We start from the raw sequence: 16,127 nt of genomic DNA, 5'->3' as shown, positions 1-16,127 counted from the left end.
CACCCCCCCACCAGACCCATCCTCACCCTGTCACCCCCCCACCAGACTCATAACAGCCCTCATGCATCAACAAATACACATAAAATATATTTTGTGTATTATCTTAATTTTAGTGTAAATGCATTTAAATTTAGCATTTTTTTCAATTTTGGTTCACGTAAGTTAGGAGTTGTCTAAAAAGAAATAAGATGTAGAGGCAAAAAAATAAAACAAAATATAGAAATTATAAATGAATTACCATTCCATGTGTTAACTTTCATGTTTTTGTTATTCGTTATGAAGCTTTAATAATCCAAAGCTGAGAAGTTTGCTGCACATGAACAGTTGCATCTTCTACATGAAGTTTTCTGACCCGACATGCAGTGAGAGCACAATGACTTTTTTCTTTTTGTTTTGTGCTGATGCCGTTCATTTTTAACGTTGAGCGGTCATGGGACTGTGAAACACTCGAAGGCTAACACAATTACTAAAGACAGGAATGCCAGGGTTTCATTCTGTTTTCTGGAGGCTGAAATAATTCACAAATCAGTGGCCTACAGGGCAGAAGTGACTTCTTGTTTCACCTTCAGGTTTCATTTATACTTTCCAACAACAACAACAACAACAACAAATAATAAAATAAAAACCACTCTAACCTCTTCGGGTGCATTGAATGATTTATTCCTCCCTGGTATTTATATTTATAAACCAAGGTAAAAAAATCAAACTCAGCCATATAAATCTGAACTCGCTCGTCCATTAAATCTCCATGGCAACAGCATCACAACAAACACGATTGGATTACTGATGAGCTGAGCTGAAAAATGTCCTAAATCGCAAAAGTTATAGGAATGACGCAATTTTCTGAAAATTCAACATCTAACAGAGCCCAGTTTGGATATTGATGTGTGGGTGTTCACATAAATAAAAACAAGTTGGGATTGTTTTTTAGGGTAAACGCTGGTATAGTCTGGCTTTTTAAAAACTCATTTAACTAAATTACTCAGGGTCCAAACGTTTTCATTAATTCATTCAACCTTTATTTATACAGGTTAGTCAGTCCACACTGAGGGAACACTGCAGGTAATAATGTCCTGAGAGCGCACGCTGTAGCTGCACTCATGCAGAGATGTATGAAGGCAACAGAACAAGAAGTGATTTAAAGATGAACATGTACCAGTGAGAGAGTCTGAATGAAGTTAATGATGACCAGTTAACCAGTGAATACAGGGTGCAGTGGTGGGTACAGTAGTTACAGCCAGTTTTGAATCTTAATGCACCATGATAGACAGCATCCAACATCTGCAGGGTTCTTGTAGGAGCGTTCATGTAAATAATGTCACCGTAGTTAATGGAGGGAAGGGAAGTCACAGATACAAGGTGTTTCCTAACATTCAGAGTTTTAAGCAAGATCTGTTTCTGAAAAAGAAACCCAATTTTAATTTCAGTTTCTTTATCAAGTTTTCAGCATGCAGCTTAAAAGAGAGATGTGCATTGACCAAGATTCCCACATATTTGTAAGATTCTACAAACTCAATAGGAGCACCTTGCATGAATAAAAAAAAAAGGATTGCTAGTACCAACTTTTTGTTTGAACCCAACATCCATTTGTTTTTTTCAACATTCAGCACCAGTTTGAGACGGAACAATTCTGACTGAATTATGTTGAATGCAGACTGCAAGCTGAAAGCTGGAAACCCTTAGCAACTGTTTTAGCTTGACAATAAACAACTGTGTCATTAACATAGAAACGTAAGGATGCATCAGGGATGCTCTGACCTACATTACTTATGTAGATTGTAAAGAGGGTGGGTCCTAAGACTGAGCCTTGTTACATGTGTGTGAATGAGAGGGAGGTCGGTGGAACAGAGCGGCTACAAGGAGCAGAGGTCACAAAGGTGCAGGACTTCAAGTAATCGGGGTCCACTGTCCAGGAAAATGGGGAGTGTGGTAAAGAGGTGAAGAAGAGAGTCCAGGCAGGATGGAGTGGATGGAGAGAAGTTTCAGGAGTGATTTGTGACAAAAGGATGTCAGCAAAGGTAAAAAAAAAAGTTTACAAGACAGTGGTGAGACCAGTTCTGTTGTATGGTCTGGAGACAGGATAAAGAACTGGAAGTAGCAGAAATGAAGATGTTGAGGTTCTCCTTAGGAGTGACAAGGATGAGTAAGATCAGGAATAAGATCATCAGAGGTACAGCACAGGTTGAACAACTGGGAGATAAAGTTAGAGAGGACAGACTGAGATGGTTTGGACATAATTTGCCAGGCCAACACTGTAAACAAGAATCTAATAAGAATGTAAGTGTTCTTAATGTCCTGCCAGGTACGAGATCCTGGATACAAGCTCACAAAATGAGCTTCCTTCATAGGCTGGCCTGGGTCAGCCATAAAGATTAGAAGAGGAGTGCTGCCATATGCGTGGGAGCTTGGAGCTGCTGCTCCTTCACTTAGAAAGGAGTCCGTTTCAGTGGTTCAGAAAGCTGATTAGAATGTCTCCTGGCATGTCCCACTGACAAGAGGTCCCGGGGCAGATCCAGAACTCACTGGAATAGAATCATCAGAATCGAAATTTGATTGCCCTCCTGGTAATGTCTATTCAGGGGTTCTGGAGAGAAGGGTGCGTCAGATAGTCGAACCTTGGATTCAGGAAGAACAGTGTGGTTTTCGTCCTGGACATGGAACACTGGACCAGCTCTACACCCTCAGCAGGGTCCTGGAGGGTGCGTGGGAGTTTGCCCTACCAGTCTACATGTGCTTTGTGGACTTGGAGAAGGCGTTCGACCATGTCCCCCAGGAAGCCCTGTGTGCTCTGGGAGTATGTGGTACCAGGCCCTTTGATACGGGCTGTCAGGTCCCTGTACGACCAGAATCAGAGCTTGGTCTGCATCGCCGGCAGTAAGTCGGGCTCATTCCCGGTGAGTGCTGGACTCCACCAAGGTTGCCCTTTGTCAGCGATTCTTTTCATAACTTTTATGGACAGAATTTCTAGGTGCAGCCAAGGTGTTGAGGGGATCGATTTTGGTGGCCTTAGGATCACGGCTCTGCTTTTTGCAGATGATGTGGTCTTATTGGCTTCATCAAATCGTGAGCTACAACTTTCACTGGAGCGGTTCGCAGCCGAGTGTGACACGGCCGGCATGAGGATCAATTCCTCCAAATCTGAGGCCATGGTCTTGAGCCGGAAAAGGGTAGAGTACCCTCTCTGGGTCGAGGAGGAGGTCCTGCCCCAAGTGGAGGAGTCTAAGTATCTTGGGGTCTTGTTCATGAATGAGGGGAAAATGGAGCGAGAGCTTGATAAGCGGATAGGTGCAGCGTCTGCAGTGAAGCAGGCGCTGTACAGGTCTGTTGTGGTGAAGAGAGAGATGAGTCAAAAGGCAAAGCTCTCAATTTACCGATCAATCTACGTTCCTACCCTCATCTATGGTCATGAGCTTTGGGTTGTGACCAAAAGAACAAAATCTCGGATACAAGCGGCTGAAATAAGTTTTCTCCGCAGGGTGTCTGGGCTCTCCCTTAGAGATAGGGTGATAAGCTCAGTCATCCAGGAGGGACTCAGAGTAGAGCCGCTGCTTCTCCACATCGAGAGGAGCTAATTGAGGTGGCTCGGGCATCTGGTTAGGATGCCTCCTGGACACCTCCCTGATGTTCCGGGCACGTCCCACCGGGAGGAGACCCAGAGGAAGACCCAAGACACGCTGGAGGGACTATGTTTCTCAGCTGGCCTGGGAACGCCTTGGGATTCCCTGAAGGAGCTGATCCAAGTGGCTGGGGAGTGGGAAGTCTGGGCCTTCCTACTTAGGCTGCTACTCCCGTGACCCGACTCTAGATAAGCAGGAGAAAATGGATTGATGGGTGGATGGATGGATAAATGGAGATTTGGTAGATGGAGATGATGGAAATGTTGTTAAACACACACAGCGCCCTCTGCTGGAGATTGATAAAGATTGATATTGATAAGATTGATTTTCAGTTTCTGTATTCATCAGAGCTACTTAATCTAATTTTTTTCTTTTCCTAAGGCAGCTGATGTTTGGATGGAAACGGTTCAAGGGTAATTTTTGGCTCTCATGCGTCTTCTTATTTTCAAAGCACTGTTGCCCCTGTTGATACTGGGAATATCTGAGTGTTTCAAGGACTCTAGCAGTGTGAATAATCATTGTTAAGAGCTAAAACTCCACCTCAGGTCATATGAATAACAAGACTCCTACGAACTCTCATTTTTCTAATTTTTACAAATGGATTCATCCCTCATTTAAGGTCCTAAATCAGTGAATGACTTCTAATGAGACAGTTGTGTTTATGTCTCAGCCACCAAATTACCTTCCTTTACTTCAAAGTGACAGCATCAGTCCATATTATCACCCTGGTACAAAAGCAGGAAAGAAGCCTCCTCGAAGGATCCTTGGGGAGTTGTTTTGCTTTGGCTGCGTATTGTCAGAGGAGATTTGTTGCCAAGAAACAATCCAGAACATTTGGTCAATGTTTTGTCTCCCGTTTGGCCTGAGCAGAGCCTGAACTGGCAACACTTCCTTCCCCCAATCAGCTCAGTGAATAAACTGATGAGAAGCTGCATCAAGCACGTAATGCAGAACAAATATAGCTCCGCTTCAGCCTTGAGAGTGAAATTACGGTGCTTCGCTTGAGTGGATGTTCACCATGTGGTGGTGACATGTGCCGGTGGATGATGGGAGAGAAGGAGTAATGATGTCACTCGCAGGAGCGCTTCTGCTGTGGTGTCAGCCAATGAGTGAGCTGTGGAAAAAGGAGGGGACCATGAGGCATGCTGCTGTCAGGCAGATAAGAGAAGTCTGGCAGGAAAAGGGGTTTCTAAAGGGATGACAGAGGCGTTAGCCTCCTATGAGCTCCTATTCCTGTTCCAACCACTGGAACAGGAATAGGTTTGTCTCTTCCTTTAACTTACAGAGAGGAGCTGAGTGTGAAGCACACAGGCAGCTCTAGAAGATAACTACAGTCAATGTTCTGGTGTTTTTTGGTTCAAACGAGGCAGCAGAGAGACTAAATGATGCTTTGGATACAAAGTATCCCTGTTGCCATGGGGACAACAGCACTATTTTATGAGGACCTGAGCGTGTTTATGCGTGTGTTGTTTTTTTTTTTTACATGTATTTGTTAAAATATTTATATTTGGACCATTATTAGATCAGCTTGAGATTTTAAAAAATACATTATTCACTAAGCTTCTACAGTTGCAGTCCTCCCCTTCTCTGGGCTGTGAGTTGTGCACTTCCACCACTAGATGGAGGTGTAAAAAGATGATTGGAGGCGTGGAATGGAAAGGTGGTGGTCATATGAAGGGTAGACCTCAGTTTGGTGATTTTTTTTTCCTCATAGCAATCATAGCATGGCCAAAAAAAGTAGCTCAATAGTAAAAACAGCAAAAACACTGTAACTAGAGAATCCTGGGAAAATGCAATGTGAATGCTTTATTATTGAATGATTTTGCTGATAGCTGCTGAACAAGCTAAAGCTTACTTGAAATACACCAATAGCTGAAAAGTAGGAAGAGTAGCTAAAAGGAGCCAAAAACAGCAGAAAAATAACTGAGAATTAAAGTAAAATTGGAATCTGCAGGGATAGGACAAAAAAAGCTAAAAATAACAGAAAAGTTGAGAAATAGGAGCACAGGTTTGCTGAAATGAGTAGAAACTGAAATGAAGGTAAAAAAAGCTAAAAATAGCAGAAAAACACAAAAAGCTAAAATTATATAACTAAAAAGTAGCTTAATGATAAAAACCACTAAAATTAGCAGAAAGAAGCTGAAATAATCACAAAAGAGCTGAAATGATCAGAAGCTTAAAGGAGTTCAAGTTCAAGTAAACTTTATTGTCATTCCCATCCCATGTGGTGGTTGAACGAAATTATGTACGCAGGGTCCCAGTTACACCCAAAAATAGCAAAATATGAAGTATAAAAAGAAACAGTAGATAAGGATCTAAGATATGCACTAATAAACGCTAAATGGTATGCTAGAAGAACTAAGCTAAAAGGAGCTGAAGGAAGTTGGAATTAGAAAAAAGCTGAACCAGAACAAAAGCTGAGATGAGCAGCCGAAGGTTGTAAACAGCACAAAGGGTTCGAAGGATGCGACGTTCATTTCAAATGAGAAAACCTGGCTGAATAAGCTAAATATTTCAAAACGTAAAAGTTACACAAATATCAAGTCCTAGCAGGAATGAGCTAAATGTGTTGATTTATTTTAGGTCCAGCTTTCCTTGAAGAAAGGCACATCATCTCTGCTCATCAATGGCTGACATGTTTTTGGAGTGAGTACAGCTCTCTGAATCATTCCACCAGTGTTTTCAACCCAGCTCCTTCTCTGTTGACCTCTCACCTTCTCTAAACCAAAAACTTTACTGCCGTCAGTTGTGAGACGATGTGACATTTTTTAAAAACCTCTTGAGAGGTGAGAAGAAAGACAAATATTATATGCTCTCTAATGAGTTTCAGGGAAATGAGTGCTACTCATGTCAAATGTATAATTCACAGTATATAGTCCCTACACTCCATCCCCACTAAATGAGGCCTGGTGTGGTTCAGAGCTGATGGGGTGCTCCCACTGCTCACAGAGGCTCCCGTTTCCCTGGACAGGAGCACAAGGAGGCAGCATGAGTGATGGAGCAGGCGAGGGCAGCGCCGTCACAAGGAGAAAGCTAAAATTAGGCTGATTGTGTCAGTTTTCAGAGCACATGCCTCCATAGCATGTGTCAGTCTGACACAGATGACATGTATGTGTAGTGAGAGCAGGAAATCGTCTGTGTCGACCTCAGCCCAGATTGGACTGGAGACGCTACAGCTTCTGTAGAAACGCAGCCTGAACGCTGAATGTTGAAGAAGCTAAAACTGAGCTGTTACAAACAGAACAGCTGAACAAGGCTAAAGCTAGCGAAGCAAAAGGTGAAAGTAAAAAGTAGCAAAACAGTAGTTACAGTGGTGCTTGAAAGTTTGTGAAGCCTTTAGAATTTCCTGTTTCTGCATAAATATGAGCTAAAACATCATCAGAGTTTTACACAAGTCCTAAAAGTAGATAAAGAGAACCAGTTAACCAAATGAAACAAAAATATTATACTTGGTCATTTATTTATTGAGGGAAACGATCCAGTATTACATGTTTGTGACTGTCATTGTGGTTCTCTTGATCTACTTTTAGGACTTGTGTGAAAATCTGATGATGTTTTAGCTCATATGTATATAGAACATTCTAAAGAGTTCACAGACTCAAGTACCACTATATAATTTAAAACCAACAAAACAATAGCTGGAAGGTAAAACTAGCAAACAAAATTAACTAAAAGTTGAAACAAGCAATATTGTAGCTGAAAGACAAAAGTAGCAAAACTAGCTAAAAGCTAAAACTAGCAAAACAGACTAGTTTTAGCTAAAGGTTAAAACCAGCAAAATAGTAGCTAAAGGTAAAAACCAGCAACTAAATATCTGAAAGCTAAAACTAGCAAAACAGACTAGTTTTAGCTAAAGGCTAAAACCAGCAAAATAGTAGCTAAAGGTAAAAACCAGCAACTAAATATCTGAAACCTAAAACTAGCAAAACAGACTAGTTTTAGCTAAAGGCTAAAACCAGCAAAATAGTAGCTAAAGGTAAAAACCGGCAACTAAATATCTCAAAGCTAAAACTAGCAAAACAGTAGCTAAAAGCTCAAAACTGCAAAACTGTAGCTAAAAACTAAATCTAGCAAAACAGTGATGAGAACTAAAAATAGCTAAACAGTAGCTAAAGGAGGAGTAGCAAGACAAAGAGTAAAAGTTAAAACTAGAAAATTGATGCTTACAGCAAAACCCAGAAAACAAACAAACAAACAAACAACAACAAAGCTACCAAAACAGCAGATAAAAACAAAAAACAAAAAAATGATAGCCAAATGAGTGTGACAGGAGCTAAAAGCCAAAATACGCAAAACAATAGCTAAAAGCTCAAACCAGCTAAATAGCATTTAAAAGCTGAAATTAACAGAATGGTAGTTTAATGTTAAGACCAGACAAATAGTAGCTATTTTATAAGAACAGTGGCTAAAATTGAAAGCCTGCAAAGCAGTAGCCAAAAGCTAAAATTATTAGTCTGATATGTAAAAGCTAGGACTGGCAAGCTCAAAGCTAAAAATAAAACAAATATACTGAAGTAGAGTTCAAAGATGACAAACACTGACGTTCCAATACATTATTTATCGTTTGTCATCGTCTCTGTCAGAAAGTACAGATCAGACACAAGGACTTTGCTGTCACGGTGCCACAAATTGACTTGTGCTCTCCTCCACTCACTGTAGTCCGCCGAGGAGGCCGAGCGACTAACAACATGTCAGGAAGTGAGCTGGGAGATCAATGAGGGCGCTGACTCTGAGACGGCTGGCAGGCCCCGTCACTCCGTGTCCTCGGGGCTGCAGCTCGTTCAGCTGTCTTTATGAAACACACGTCCTGAAATCCTTCATCAGCTCCTTAGAATGTCAACTTTATACAGCCATGTTTTTATAACCACTTCTGACAGGCAAAGGTGGACGATAAGGTGTCTGTCTGCCTTTCTGTCAGCAAAATAACTCATAAACCACTGAACAAATTTAATGCACCTTGCAGAAAGTAATCAATGAATACTTAAACGATTTCACCAAATGCACCAGATACTCTAAAGTTCCAAACTAACGTACAATTAAGGTACAACTTTCTATATTTGCCGTTTGTGCACAGACCAATAATCCTGTAATTCTTGTGCAGAGCTCTCACATAGTCAGAACACTGAAACAACACTAAATAAATAAAAATAAGAACAAAGTGGTTGATATGTTGTACAGGAAGTAAACCATGTCACATGACCAGTGACGTTGGGCAGTGTAGAGTTATTATTGCACCTGAGCAGTAGTTTTGTTTCGCCTTAAGTCTGGCTGTGGCAGAGAAACAACTATTAATAAACTTGTACTGTGGCTGATGATGATGTCATCTCTACTGTGTCTCGGGTTGTATGAACATATTTTGTGTCTGATAAGAGAGTGAGCTGGACGGAGTGAGTCCTTCATGATTCCTGCTGCTCTTCTTCGACGGCGCTCTTCATACGTCGAGTCCACGGACGGAAGTCTTGTCCCTGTGGTCCTCTCCACCGTCTCCGTGACTCTTTGCAGTGTCTTTCTTTCTGCTTGTGTGGCGTTCCCATACCCGACGGTGATGCTGTGGTTAGAACAGTCCTCCATAAGCCTGTGTGAGAGGGCACTGGTTCAGACCCAGTTTCCTGAGCAGCCTAATGAAGTAAAGTACTCTAAAGTAATCCCACTTTAAATAATTTATTATTTCAGTGAGGAATGTCTGCAAAAAATGATCAAACTCCACAGTTACGGTAATATAAATCGGGTAACTTTAATTACCTTTAGATTATTTCAACCTTTTTTTTTCCCGTAAAACAAATAAATAAATAAATAAAATATTGTAACTGTCTTTCCAGAAAGATTAAATTGTGAACCTAATGCTCAGAAGCTGTCCGTTATTTGTAAAAAACGATCGAGCGCTCCTCAGCATATCTAAAATTTAAATCATTTTAACCATGATTTAAGGTGTAACTTTATTTTTTACACTTTACAACTGATAAGCTCTGTGCCATTAAATCTGCACTGTCCAAGCTAATCATGTTTGAAAATCTAGGCTGCTGTTTTTCAAATAATTCTATTAATACCATTTATCTAACGCTCAAGCGAACTATTTTTCTTATTACGATTAGGTGGTTTTAAACAAAGTCTCGATTAGTCGTCCACATCTTGTTTCTAAGATTCTGTACGTTTAGCCAAGTGTTCATTCACTAAATTAGTCAGTTTATTAAAATATACATTAAAACCATTTATCCAATTCTAACACTTTCTATTTTTTTATTATTTATTATGATGTTTAGGCTGTTTTTCCAGTCATTTTACCACGTGTTGCACTGCTAAGCAAGAATTCAGTACAGCTAATGGTTTATCCAATTAGCTGTGTCAAACTCAAGGCCCGGGGGCTAAATGTGGTCCTCGTTGACATCTTATCAGGCCCTCAAGATGATATGTGAAGCGTCAAATACTTTTATCTCTTGAATTTTTTCAGTAATCTTTGATTACGATGGCGAAAGCACAACAGAGAACATCAAATGAGACCAATAAACTCTTGATGAGGAAACTGTGATCAAGAAAATATACTGGGTATCTGATTTGAGTTAAAGTAGTTTCTGAAATTGGCACTTAGTTTGAAAAAGGTTTTCATTGTGGCCCCCTTTTGTAAGTGAGTTTGACACCCCTGAATTAGACTATTTATAAAACCAAACATCAACCATTTAAAAAATAGTTAATAACTATTTAAACTTATGTTCAAGTTGTGTCAAATAGACCCACTATAAATTTGAATAGTTGTTTTTAAGGTGTTGCTTTAACAACTTTAGCTTCTGATAATATAGGGTTTTCTCCATTTAGCTATTTTTTTAGCAGGCTATTTACATATATATTTGTACCAATTGATTAAGGTTTAAAGTTCAGGCTCTGTGGATTATATTTATCCAAAATCTTTGTCGTTTGTCGATTTAAGCCACTGTTAGGCTAATGTTTTAGAAACTCTTTACTTTTAGCCATTTTCTATTAGCTCAATCGTTGCCAAGAAGAATGGGACATTTACCTAAAGTTCAGGAGGTGATTTAAATGTCTAAAGGTTTACAGCAAACATAAATAATCTAATATTTAGTATCATGGTGGACTCAGACAGATCATGTGTTTGAAGCTTGTATTTTCTATTAGTATTTATTCAAGGCAACGAAGTTCATGCTCAATCATCCAGGTACCAAATCCAATAATTCTCAGTGGGGTCATCTGGACAGTTTCTTTTTTATAGAGACGTTTCTGATTAAGCCCTCTGGATACAGTGCGAAACGTTTCTATAAAAAAGAAACTGTCCAGATGACCCGACTGAGAATTATTGGATTTGGTACCTGGATGATTGAGCATGAACTTTGTTGCCTTGAACCACTTTGACTGTGGCTGCCTGCCTGGGAGGAGTCGACGAGGGACAGGACAGTCCCCAGAAACCTTCTTAGCTCCAGCAAACTGGTTTCGTCCACTTAAGGAGTTTACTGCTTGGTGGGGAAACAGTTTACTGGAACTCCTCTGACTGATGAAGCCCTCTGGATAGAGGGTGAAATGTCTCTATAAAAAAGAAACTGTCCAGATGACCCGAGTCGAGTGAGAATTATTGGATTTGTATTTGTTACCTGGTAGATTTCTGCCTGCTTTGATTTTAGAGTTAATGATGCAGAACAAACCCATGGAGCTCAGAGTGTACACACAACAAACAAAAACTAAAAAATAATGTGAATGCAATTGTCAAGTTTGATCTAAAGTTCAGCTTAAAGACATATTCATCTTTCAATAAAAATAAAAAAAAAACACTCATTTTTTTGTTGTTTAATTCTAAGAATTCAACAAAATAACACTTCAAATGGCTGGAAAACGCAATTTTGAGTATATTAAAAAAAAATATATAAAAAGTGAAAAACAATATAAAAACATTAATAATAAAAATAATAATATAATAATTAAAAAAATAAAAATTAAATAAATTTCTGGGGTGCCTTCATACCCCCCACCCTGCACCATCAATCAGCAGAGATGTGTGACGTGCTTCGTGGTCACGAGTGGGTCTGGTCCAGGTCCACGGTCCCACCAGGTGCTGTGCGTGTCCCCAGCCTCTCCACGCGCTCATTCGCTGCTCGCAGCCGCCCGGATGTAGCGCACAGGCGCGCGCACTCCTCCACTCCGAGATAATAACATGGCGCTGGCAGACACATAACGGTGCTCATCTCTGGGAAAAAACAAAATCAAGCAAACATATCTTTTATATTTACAAGACCAGGGAAGAAAAAGGAAACGCAACGGGACATGTGAGCTCGTGACGTCATCGAGCAGGTAAAGACGTGATTTTTGTGCACAAATACATGAACGATGGTGAGAATGTGGCTGCTGCTTCTTGCAGGGGGGGAGCGAAAAGCCGCTTTGGTAAACGCTTATGTGGTGGGGAGAGATGTTCCGTGCGCCGGTTCGGTTCCTCGCAGTAAAACAGCAGTGTCATTCTGGTGCACGTCGGCCGCTGACGACGCGTCCGTGCACAAATAAATGTGTCATTTCGCAGGACATGTGTTGTCATGGCTGCCGGCCGCTGTCCTTGGTGTTGAAACGGCTGGACACCGCATCCAGGACCCGATGCTCGTGCACAGTCCGAATGAAATTCATCCCTGCTGCTGCTGGAAGGTCGAAGGGTTGAAAAACAACAAAGTGATGCACATTTAAAGGGCTCAGTGCGCGCGCTGCTCTTGTTGCTATTTCTTTAGCATCCCCTGAACATCCCAGCGTTTATGCTGCAGGACTGATAATGACAGAGCAGCATTTATTGGCACTGGCTATGTTTCTTTTTATTTTATAGACTGCCATCCTGGACTGTATTTAAATTCAGGCTGGAAAGGATGGAAATTAAAAGTGGTGACTCTGAGCCCCCCCATAAGCTCCTAAATACCCCAACACTTAGAGAGGTGATGAAATACACGTGTATCTCTAATAACATGGAAAATAGAGGCAGCCGTTAAGGCAAATATAAATAATTACCAGCTTATAATCAGCAGGAGCAGTTCACCGAGTGACTGATCAGTGAAATAAATGAAGAGCAACTCTTCTGTTCAGGTAAAAATGTCAGATTTTTCTCACGTTTTAACCCTAATGTGCAGACTTTGCTGTTCTGCTGTGTCTCAGATAACTGAGTATGTATTGATGAAAACATAGGAGTATTATCGGCTGCGTGATGTAAGCACAATCTGTATTTTTATTTTCTTATGTTTAAAAGAACTGATCCCAGGCTGGATATTTGCATTAGGGGTTGCATTTGAAGATTTTTTGCAACAATTCAGCGTTTAGTCACTTAGAGCAGCAGATCCAGTCCTCCAGAACACATCTAGTACTTTGTTTCTGCAAATTAATGAACACTGTTGACATCACGTCTGTAAATATCAGCCCTAGAAACAAGCAAAGATCAATAATTGCGGTAAATGTACATGTTTTTAAAGAGAAGGGGGTTACTGCATGCTCTTTGTTGCTATTTAACCACTGCTGAGCTGTATCCCCCCCCAAAAAAAATTCTTTCCCATCAACATTAGAAATTGAAGCCTTTAGGGGCTTATGATGATGCAGCAAACAGCCAACATCTTATTTTCATGAAAGCATCTAGGTGGTAACATTTGCATCTTTTATCGCCCCCCAGTATCACCAGCTCTCTGCCACTCATGTGTCTGAATTAGTCATAAACTTGACTAAACTCATGTGAGTTTGGTGTTCTTCCTGTTTACATCAGGTCTCTGCTCTGCTCCCCCGGCCCAGCTGACTCTTCAAGGAGACGTTTAACGGTGCCTTCTGCGTCTTCATGGGGCGTGTTGTGAAACCCCAAGTCGTTTTTGAGCCAAGTCATCGTTTTAGGCCGTGTCGCCTTCCCTGGTTAACCACTCAGTGATGCGTTCAGAGGCAGCACAGAGCTTCACATAACGATCAAACCTGAGGGACGCCACGCGGCTTCACCTTGCAGGAAAATTAACAACAACAATAAAATAATCGTCTTTGTTGCTATCACAAACTGATGGCCCTCTTCCTCTGCTTCTCTTCCTCGTTCTGTTTTTGTCTCTCTGACACACACCCACACACACGGAGCCACTCGAGGGTCCTCTCCTGTTGAACGTTTCTGGATACGGGGTGAGCACTTCAAAGGGCGCAGCGATAATGAACACATGACAAACTAGCTTAGTCCTCCGAGAGTTTGCACTAGACTGCTGCTGCTGTCTACGAGGAGGCTCGGCAACAAGTCACAATTACATAAGAGTCAGAGGGGTTGAATAATGTAGCCAGAAGAAGATGAGCTAACGCTGCTTTGCTGTGCACGCTGAAGCACGGCACGTCCTTTCTGCTTTTCTCCTCACCCTTCATGGCTAACCTCGCATGCTTCTCGTCAGCATTGATGCAAGGATCAAACCCTGAATGTGTCAAACTCAAGGCCCACGGGCCAAATCTTGCCTTTGTTTACATATAATCTGGGCCCTCAAGATATTTTAATTGTTAAATATATTGATGGGAGGCTACAGTGCAGACTTCTCATGACCTTTAAGCCAGAATAAAGGTTGGATTTTTCAGTCATCTTTGATTTTGATGTGGAAAGTGCAACAGAGAACGTCAAATTGTTGGTGAAAGTGCAACCAAGAAAAGGGGATGAGCATCGACAGAAATTGGCCGGAGGCTTAGACCAGGTTTTTAATTTTGTCCCTCATTTGAAACTGAGTTTGACACCCCTAGGTGCCATTTTGTTCATCAAGAGTCCGAACTCGAGCAGAAAAGGTTTTAACAAGCAATACGCCGATGTCCACCCGTCACTCTGGGATTTGAATATTGTAGTTTTTAAAATGAAAGTTTTCTGGACTGGAATTGAACAGAGAATACAAGTAAACCTTAATGCTTTTGGTGTAAGATATCAAGTGGGTAGGAGTTACAGTTTGTAGAAGAACAGAGGTGTTTTTTTTTCATGTCCGAGGCGGCACAGAGTTATGGATCGTGGCGAGTGAGTGATTTTATCCACCACCAGGTGCAATGAAGGAGCCAGGGGGTGGCCAAAGGTGGCCTTGACCATCGCAGATTAATCTGCAGCCAAGGAAACTATACTTTTAAGCAAAATAATCAGAATCAGATTCTGCTTTATTATTATTATTGCACAGAGAGACAGGAGATTATGTTCGCACAGTCTTCTGAAAGATGGGCGGAGTGCACGTTGCTGCTGCTACAAGAGCGCGGCCTCTTATCCTTTATCAGAATATTTTTTAGATAGAAAAGGGGAAAATGCCACGAGGATGGATAGTGGTATTACAAAAAAGATCTCTTCACACCTAATCCTATCAGGATACGATTTAAGACGTCAAAAAACTCTACCAGCAAGCACATTTAGAAACACGTTACATATGATTTGACAACAAGACGGTGAGATTTTTTTTTGGGGGGGGGGGGGTCCTTAGTTTACCCATGTCCCAGGAGAAATTTGATGTCGGCCTGTTTTCGAGGCCAAACAGGAGAGTCAGATTCAGCTAAGCCATTGTTGATTTCTTCAGGCAGACTGTTTTTTCTTGTCAGTCTTGAGTCCTGCTGGTACTTTCGATCCAAAATGACCAGATTTGTGGGCATTCCACTGATCCGAGCTGTGAGCCTCCTTCATGGTCATCGCCAACATGCTGGCGAGTCCTAGAAGCCGCATGTGGCCTGCGATTCTCACAAATCGCGTCCATCTTACGGTTTAGCTCTTAAACCAGCTGATTTTGAGTCCTCGTAGCACGAACCAAACCTTCAAGGCAGGCAGCCTGACGAGGGCCGAATTAACTGCAGCCGTCTTCTTTGTTGATAAACCAGGAACCAGTCAATTCCAAAAAGCAGGAAACCTGTTTTCATAAATCCAATTATATCTGTCTTCGGCGTCCTCCTGAGACAAAACGGAAAGACACATCAGCTCCCACATCCATGACGTATCCTGCAGCGTGAGTCTCAGCGGGACGTGAGGGCTCCTCAGGACCCTGTCGCTTTGTTGAAAAGATTTTGACGATTGCGTTGAAAGTTCTAGAAAGCATAGTTTCCTCAAATAACAAGGGCGGTCGGTTTACATATATATTTATATATGGTGGTGGCCATCTTGGATTTTGAAGTGGCAACCCAATTTTCGAAAGGGGACTTTTTATTCCTAGAAGAAAATAAATGAGAAGAAATGAGAAAGAGGAAGTTGAATGAGTTGGAAGAAAATGAGGGCTGACAAAAAGAAGGGGGATTAAAGTGGGACAATTGGTCATTATTACAAGGGAGGGGGGAGATCTGCAGTCCAGGAGTTGTGGAAGACAGAAATAAAAACAAACAAATAAACAAACAGGTAAATACAGGAATATATAAAGTGTTTGAATGTGAGTAAGAAGAAGAATGAGGGAAGTGAATAACAAAAAGAGGTTATTGAAAGGAGGTTTTCTTTCTTTACCTCAGTTTGTCACTTTGGTTCATTCTGGTTCCAAAGCCAACTTCAGGTGTCAGCACTTTAATCCCAGCTTGGTGCATTTTGCTGTATCCCCC

The 16,127-nt window shown here is 41.3% G+C and overlaps 2 protein-coding genes across 2 annotated transcripts in view; both read left to right on the top strand.

The window, feature by feature from the left end:
• fermt1 (FERM domain containing kindlin 1) overlaps positions 1–16,127 on the top strand; it is a gene marked incomplete at its 5' end in the record, with an annotated part of 928,370 nt that overhangs the window by 337,906 nt on the left and 574,337 nt on the right.
• pak5 (p21 protein (Cdc42/Rac)-activated kinase 5) overlaps positions 11,763–16,127 on the top strand; it is a 117,953-nt gene continuing 113,588 nt past the window's right edge. Inside the window, exon 1 of the mRNA XM_037685760.1 lies at positions 11,763–11,909. The gene's annotated coding sequence lies outside the window, so the exon portion shown is untranslated. The remainder of the gene's footprint in view (positions 11,910–16,127) is intronic.

Source organism: Nematolebias whitei, chromosome 12 (assembly GCF_014905685.2).
Source record: "Nematolebias whitei isolate Nwh7 chromosome 12, NemWhi1, whole genome shotgun sequence".
Classification (NCBI taxonomy): domain Eukaryota; kingdom Metazoa; phylum Chordata; class Actinopteri; order Cyprinodontiformes; family Rivulidae; genus Nematolebias; species Nematolebias whitei.
The sequence above is the reverse complement of the archived record's forward strand: the minus strand, read 5'-3'. Positions and strand labels throughout refer to the sequence as shown.